We start from the raw sequence: 6000 nt of genomic DNA, 5'->3' as shown, positions 1-6000 counted from the left end.
CCCCCCCCCCCCCCCCCCCCCGGCTCATCCCTGCCCTCCGCCGGCGTAGCCCGTCACCCGAGGAACACTCCAGCCCGCTGCACTAGCTGCTCCGGAGGAGGCTCTCACAGGTGCGCACCTGCCTGGCTTGCGCTGCGCTGACCCCCTCCCTGCTGGCGCCAAGCCGGGGGAAGGCGCAGGGCCGCGGGGGACCGACCCCCAGCCCGGGCCTTTATTTCTGCAGGGCCGGAGCGCACTGGCTGCCCTGCCCCGGCAGGGAGCGGGTCCCGGGCGCCCGCAGGCAGCGACAGGCGGAGCGAGCGGGGCTGTGGCCGAGGCTGGGTTAAGCGCATCGTCCGCCACCCTGCAAAAGGGCCGCGTCCCGCCTGAGCCTCCATCCACAGCCCCGCGCCCAGCACCTCCTTCAGGGAGGTCACGGAAGGGGAACCCGCTCGGCAGCGTAACCTCGCCTTCGTGTTTGCACAGGGAGGAGAAGTAGAAGGTCCCCCCTGGGCACAGGCAGCGGCAGAGAGAGGCGGGTTTGAACCACGGTGTAGGCATCCCTCAGCCCCCCCTTACTAAGTCTTGCAAACTTCTTCCTCTGCCCCGTCTAACAGCCACCTCTTCCTTCTGACCCTGACAGCTGTACTGGCTCTACCCCCAGCAACCCGCCCATAGGTTCCCTTCTCTGCTGACCTCCGCTACACCCCCCTATGGGCAGCCCCTGCTCCCTTTTCTCTGCCCTTCGGATGCTGTACGGGTTTTAACATGAAACCCCTTTCCACCCTCCCTTTGCTGAGCAATGGGAAACAGGGGGCAAGCTGCAGTTAATGGTTTCATTATTATTTTTTAATCAAGGCTCCCACCCTGGGCAGGCCAGTGAACGGCATAGTTTTCAGGATTCTTTTTAATCCTACACGGTAAGAATTTGCCCCGAGCTCACAGCTATGGAGATGTAAACCTTAGCCATCTGGAGTTTGGATTAGAAACTTCAGGAAACCCTGGCTGGAAGGAAGAGAAAGCCAGCAAGTTTGGTGTATTCCAATAAAAATACAGAGCTAGCCTGTCCTCTAAGCAGGAGTCGTGCAATGTAGCACTATTGAGCCACAGGGTGAAAATGCCTTAATTTCCTTTGGCTCTAAGTGAATCAGGAAACAGAGTCAAAACTCCAGCACCTGCCTGGGGAAACCCAGCAGACCAGTGATAGCCAGGAAGAGGTGATGAGGCAAGTATCATTCTTTGAAAACAAGGAAGGACAGAATGGCCCAGAAGCTGGTAATGGGACCTAGAACTTTTAACTTCTGAGGCTAGGTCTATACTACCCGCCTGAATCGGCAGGTAGAAATCGACCTCTCGGGGATCGATTTATCGCGTCCCGTCGGGACGCGACAATCGATCCCCGAATCGGCGCTCTTACTCCACCAGCGGAGGTGGGAGTAAGCGCCGCCGACGGAAAGCTGCAGAAGTCGATTTTGCCGCTGTCCTCACAACGGGGTAAGTCGGCTGCGATACGTCGAATTCAGCTACGCTATTCACGTAGCTGAATTTGCGTATCTTAAATCGACTCCCCCCTGTAGTGTAGATGTACCCTCAGTCACTATTTCTACCCTGACCTGGTTTGCAGACGCTAGAAGAGCTTCAGGAGCTACGTGAGGACATGTGAAACAAAAGGGTGGCATCTAACTGGTAAATAGCAGATGGGAGTCTACACCACTAAATCCCACCATCAAAGGCACTCAGAGAAGGCAAGGGCAGAGATCTAAGACCTAGTGGCTTACTGTCTGTGTATACAAGGCACACACTGCATGCCTGACTGTTGTGTACTGTCCCGCTGGCAGACCATGGGCTGGCTATGACCTATGGGCCGATTCCATCGGGCCCCCAGGACACCATTGTGTAGAACAAATCTCCATACTGCATGACCTTGCCTGCACCATATGCGCGAGGTCCTGCTGCACCGAGGATGCCATTCTGGACCACCAAAAGCATAGAGTGAATTGTTGCCTGCCTTACTAAAATGGTCATGGGCCACCAACTACTAGGACCCCATGGAATCAGTCGGAGCAGGATCACAGCCCAGTCCCTGTCCTTTGACCTCCTAGAGGGGGTTCCTCCAGAAGAAATTTGAGAATCTCTGGCAGGGCTGTAGGGAGAAGCTTGCACTGTATTGTTTTATCTGCTTTGTGGCTGAATGAAAGACTTGATTAAGTACTCTCATTCCAGCACTATCCCTTAGCCCTGAATTAAAAGAAAAAACTAGGAAGCAAACCATTGTTTTGAAGAGTACTGGGATATTCCTGTACAGAAAGACCTATGTTGATAAATTGGGCTCTAGCTACATAAATCAAATCTTTAGTCAAAAGCGGTTAGGAATTTTCATTCTAATGCTTTGGAGCTAAAATTGTAAAGCAGATGTGAGAGGTAAATGATAGCCCTGAAGCTTGGAACTGAAGTGTGAAGCTTTTATACCTCTGGGTAACAGGTGCAAATTCAGCCAGGGAACGTGAATGATAATTCAGTCCTCATGTAAGCGCTGTTCAGTTGTCTTCTATGGAATAAATAAATCAGTGAGCCTCTATTCACACGATTAACAACAACAAAAAAATCATCCTTGCCAGTCTCACAGAAGAGGCCGAAGGTCTGAACCAGCAAAGAGGAGAAATCATTCAGGTTGAAAGGTGATCTTTTCAAATGAGGATTGAGGCAGGTCAATGTAGGGATCTTGTATTGCAAAGGCCTGTCTGGCACCTAAGGAAGGATGTCCAGTGATTAGGAAATTAGCCAAGAACTTGTGAGACCCATGTCCAGTTCTCTGCTCTGCCACAGATTTCATATGTGACCATGGGTATGTCACTTAGTCTCTCTGCCTCAGTTCTCCATCTGTGCAATGGGAATAACAGTACTGCAGGGTGTTGTGAGGATAAATACATTAAAAAGAGTGTGAGGTGCTCTGAGATGTCATGCTGAAAAGCTTTACATAAGAGCTAAGTATTATTTATCATCATTCTCTCAAATTATGATGGGCTATCAATGACACTTTTCACAAGTACTAAACTTCCCTTAAATTAGAAACAAAATGTTACTGGAAAGTTGAAAGCCTGTCCCATCTCTGAGGATCATTTTCACCAACTCAAAGGTGCAATAAAAGTTAGATTTTTTGTAAAAGAGAAAGATCTTGCATGTGTGAGTTATATTATGTTCATCTATTGGACAGGAAATTAACAAGGTTATAATTAGGAGTTTTATTACAGGCAATTTACTATCTTATACATTTTTGAGAGCTGCGTAATTTAGACGACTGTTTCCCACACTCCACAACCTGGCAGCTCTGCCTGGTAATATAATAATGGCAACGGAGAACGTGGAATTGTGGATTGCTGCTGAGGATATGGAGCGAGTAGGTACTTCAGGGGAACTTTTTCAAGACCCCATAAAGGAAGCCTTGAGAATATCAAGCATGATTTGCCTTTGCTACTTCTTATTCATTTGTATTGCAGCCTTTGTGATGTCTGGTATTCCAAGCAAAATGGTATTCGGTTCTACCCACTACATATGAAGTGGCTGAAAAGGTCAGTTAACATGCAATAAAAAGCTCCAGGAGTAGGAACCTACCCACATGTGACACAAAAAAGTAAAGTTTTCTAAACAAATCAAACCAGCTTGTTAATGGGACTTCTTTCAGCTCACAACATCCCAAAGTGCTTTTACAAACCTCAGCCTCGATCCTGCAACTGGAGCTGAAGGCATAGACCTGTGTAGATCTGGCTGCAGGAGCAGGCCTCAGACTGCATCCACCACTAAAGTGCAGCAGCTTCTAGAATTAAACAGAAGTTTAGGACAGGAAGTGAAGAACACCCCTTCTAGCTGAAACTTCAAGAGGAATTTAGATAGAACGTATTTACCCAAGATAGAACTGGGCCAGGACGGTGAGGTTAACCCCTTGTAGTTTCATGAGACGTGCCAGCAGAACTTGCATGACCACATGTGGTTAGGACTTGGGTTTTACATTTCATCCCAAAGATGGCACAACATCCCACCTAACTCTATGCTGGGATGTTCATTTTGTGCTGAATCATACCACAAGCCACTTGTCACAGTGCCTAGATGTTTAGAAGAGGAGTCCAGTCCAAGTATTGCCCAGACCTGACCATATTTACTTTGAGAGAGACAAGGTGGGTGAGGTAATATCTTTTATTGGACCAACTCTTGACCCGAAGAAGAGCTCTGTGTAGCTTGGAAGCTTGTCTCTTTCACCTACAGAAGTTGATCCAATAAAAAATATTACCTCACCCACCTTGTCTCTAATATCCTGGGACCAACACGACTACACCACCACTTAAAACAAGTTATTTAGCTTTGTCATCTGACGAGACCACAACACAGGTTGGTATGGCTTATTCAAAAGTAACAGATCTGTCTGAAATAGAGACCAGTTAGTATCTGAAGGTTAATTGCCAACATAAAACAAAGTCATGCTCATAATTAATTCCTAACTGACAGGCTTTCAGATACGAGGGTCAAAGCTAAGAGGTGAAGAATGTCTCTCTAAGGAAGATGAATCAAAATCCTTTCCCAATTACTTTACACCAAGTCCTAGCATAGGAACTTCAGAGATAAAAATGGATATGGGGGAAAAGTCACATTTCTGGTAAATCAAATGAAACTACGAGAAAAACAAATATGCTGCTCTTAGGAGTCTGTGATCTGACATGGAACATGACTGGGCCATAGCCTTTCCCAGCCCCCACCTACAGCTATCAAAACAATTATTTCTACCTTGCAGTATTTCAACTTTAAGCACTTTCTTCCTTCCTTCCCTCACTCAGAGAATGTCATATGCTGACCACCTCCTGTATCATCCTCCAAGCATCTTAAAGTGCTTTACAGATGATTGACAACTCCATGGATTTTACAGAGGAAACAGAGATGAAGGGGTTTGGCCAAGTGGATCAGTGGCAGAGCTGGAAATAAATCTTAGAAGTCCTGACTCCCAACTGCCAGCTCTAGGCACTAAACCACTCTCCTTCCCTAAACCAGTGAAGAGGACCAGATTTGGATATGGGTAGGATAGCAATTGTGCTCTTCTTCATCTGCAACACTTACCTTCTCCAAAATGGCGGGATTCTTTGGCGGTTTGGAAAACAATAAATAATACTTTTCACATTCAATGCCTCGTATGTGGCATCAGGCAATTTTTTTTTTCACGATAGCATTTCCACAGCTCCCTAGCCACACTGGAAATGAACAAAATAAAACAGAAGAAACATCGCTTCTGGAATGCCCCACTTGCTATGGGATCTTTGAGAGTTTTGAGAGGTTTTTGAGTTCAGTTAAATTCCCCTCATTATTCACTGGTTCTGAAATAAATTTCTTTTCCTCCCTAGTTTTACCCTTGTAGCTCGGATCTCATTTTAAATGGCACAGTAACAATTCTGACAGCTTCCCTTAGATGTTTTTTCAAGGTCTGAGCTACTGCAGAGTACGATGTAAGTACAGGCTCCAAAGCCCTTTTTTCTTCTTCCTGAGGCAATTGAGTTATGTTTTAAGTTGAAATATAAGACCAACTGCAGCAATAGTAGAAAAATGGTTGAACTAACAATGGTTTAACTCCAATATTTGTATTGTTTAGCTGTTAAGCCCATTGTAAAGTTATCTGGAAATTTTTAAGCTATTGATACAAGGCATTTTAAATGTGTCTATCTTATCTGTAGGCAAAAACTAACAGAAGGTCTTTAACAGTTACAGAGCTAAAAAAAAGTAACCGACTGAGTTGAGACTCTTGATTTTAAAATAATATCCACAGAGAAAGTAATAAAGTACTCATGATAACTTGTGAAAGGTTCATGCTTCTGTAGTTGTATTAAGGCTTTTGGGGTAATATTTTCAAAAGCTCTCAAGTGACTTAGGAATGTAAATTCCACTGACTTTCAGTGAGATTTGGGTCCCTAGGTGCCTAATTCATTTGGGTGCTTTTGAAAATTTTACCCGTTGCCTCTGAAGGTTGAAATCACTGGGCAACCG

Source organism: Trachemys scripta, chromosome 14 (genome assembly GCF_013100865.1).
Source record: "Trachemys scripta elegans isolate TJP31775 chromosome 14, CAS_Tse_1.0, whole genome shotgun sequence".
In the NCBI taxonomy this organism is placed as follows: Eukaryota; Metazoa; Chordata; order Testudines; family Emydidae; genus Trachemys; species Trachemys scripta.
The sequence above is the reverse complement of the archived record's forward strand: the minus strand, read 5'-3'. Positions refer to the sequence as shown.